Source organism: Phyllopteryx taeniolatus, unplaced genomic scaffold (assembly GCF_024500385.1).
Source record: "Phyllopteryx taeniolatus isolate TA_2022b unplaced genomic scaffold, UOR_Ptae_1.2 contig_756, whole genome shotgun sequence".
Taxonomy (NCBI): Eukaryota; Metazoa; Chordata; class Actinopteri; order Syngnathiformes; family Syngnathidae; genus Phyllopteryx; species Phyllopteryx taeniolatus.
Window position 1 is genome coordinate 1 of NW_026903730.1, and position 1947 is coordinate 1947.

Consider the following 1947-nt stretch of genomic DNA (forward strand, 5'->3'; position numbering starts at 1 on the left):
CACCAAAATGCCAACGCTAGCCTAGACAACAAGTGCTTAGATCCCTGGTATAGTAAACCAGGAACTAAACGAGCATGTAAATATCATGCACAATTCAAGCCTCATACATTTGTATTTCTGCTGCATCCACAGCCTTTGCTGCATTTGCATCTTTGCGCTAACTCACAACTGGGGTTTAGCATTTGTTTTATTGTTGTTATTGTTGTGTAATCTTTACGTAATTTATTTTTATTTTCTGATTCGATTGTGATTTCACTTCAAGACGAATTTGGGACTTTGGGTATCGAATTTCGTGCAATACCATGTGTAAATGTGTTGGTAAGACAATTAAATTCCGTGAAACCTTGTTTCTTAACAAGTTGACAATGCACTTTTGCCCACTTTGTTGTTGTGAGCTCTTTAACCAAAATGCTAATTGAGGCCTCGCCTGTGTGGAGCTTGCATGTGTGGGTTTTCTTTGGGCACTCCGGTTTCCTCCCACATCCCAAAAACATGCATGAATTGGAGACTCGAAATTGTCCGTAGGTGTGAATATGAGTGTGAATGGTTGTTTGTTTGTACGTGCCCTGCGATTGGCTGGCAACCAGTTCAGGGTGTACCCCGCCTCCTGCAAGATGATAGCTGGGATCGGCTCCAGCACGCCCGCGACTCTATTGAGGAGAAGTGGCTCAGAAAATGGATGGATGGATGTGTAAATGTGTGTTGGTATGACAATTAAATTCCTTAAAACCTTTTTTCTTAACAAGCCTCCAATGCAAATGCCGTGGTTGTAAGCTAGTTAACCAAAATGGTAACTATGACATGAAAAGAAAGGCCTCATAGCTCAGTGGCTAGAGCACTGGTCTAGTAAACCAGGGGTCGTGAGTTCAATTCTCACTGTGACCTGAAGTCTAGTTTAATAGGTGTTATACATGATGCAAGCCAAGGTAGGAAACCAGTTTCCTGAGTAGTCATTTTGAGCGCATCAAAAGCCATGACGTACTCTGTCATCCCTTGCAAACCTACCATGAGCACAATGGTTAACAAGCTCATCACAGACATTTCCAAGCTTTGCTCTTCATTTTGTAATATTAGGTGATAGCTCATGGGCTAAAATGCTAACAGAAGGTCTCATATCTCAGGGGCGAGAGCACTGGTCTTGTAAAACAGGGGTCGTGATTTCAATTCTCACTGAGGCCTACCACCCAGATACAGATTCAATGTTTATGCTAACCATTATTGAATAGTGGTTTCTTTGTATTCTAATGGATATTTATTGAGAATTACAATTGTTCAATCGAATAGAGCACCCAATAGATACCCTGTGAGGGAAGGATATAACAAGATAGGACAGGACAGGGACAGGAGTGGAAGCTTGCAGGACAGGGGGTCGTGGACCCGGCTTTACAACTGAAGTGTGGTGGGAGTGGCTATGTAAATTATAAACATCTACAGGACCAGACTGTAAGTGAGGGGCTACCCAGGAAATTCACATAGTTCTCAGTCATTTGTCGAAGATGCCTGAGGAATGGAGGAAAAGTGTGCTGGTGCCCATTTTTAAGAACAAGGGTCATGTGCAGAGCTGTGGGAACTATAGAGGAATAACGTTGATGAGCCACACAATGTTATGGGAAAGAGTAGTGGAGGCTAGACTCAGGACAGAAGTGAGTATTTGCGACAACTGTATGGTTTCATGCCTAGAAAGAGTACCACAGATGCATTATTGGCCTTGAGTATATTGATGGAAAAGTACAGAGAAGGTCAGAACGAGCTACATTGTGTCTTTGTAGATCTATAGAAAGCCTATGACAGAGTACCCAGAGAATAACTGTTATACTGCATGCGGAAGTCTGGAGTGGCAGAGAAGTATGTTAGAATAATACAGGACATGTACGAGGGCAGCAGAACAGCGGTGAGGTGTGCTGTAGGTGTGACAGACGAATTTAAGGTGGCGGTGGGACTGCATCA

The 1947-nt window shown here is 43.0% G+C and overlaps 1 non-coding gene across 1 annotated transcript; it reads left to right on the forward strand.

The window, feature by feature from the left end:
* Positions 1-812: 812 nt before the first annotated feature.
* On the forward strand, positions 813-885 carry trnat-agu (transfer RNA threonine (anticodon AGU)). Its single transcript has one exon. It is a non-coding gene; the product is annotated as a tRNA-Thr (tRNA).
* Positions 886-1947: the final 1062 nt, after the last annotated feature.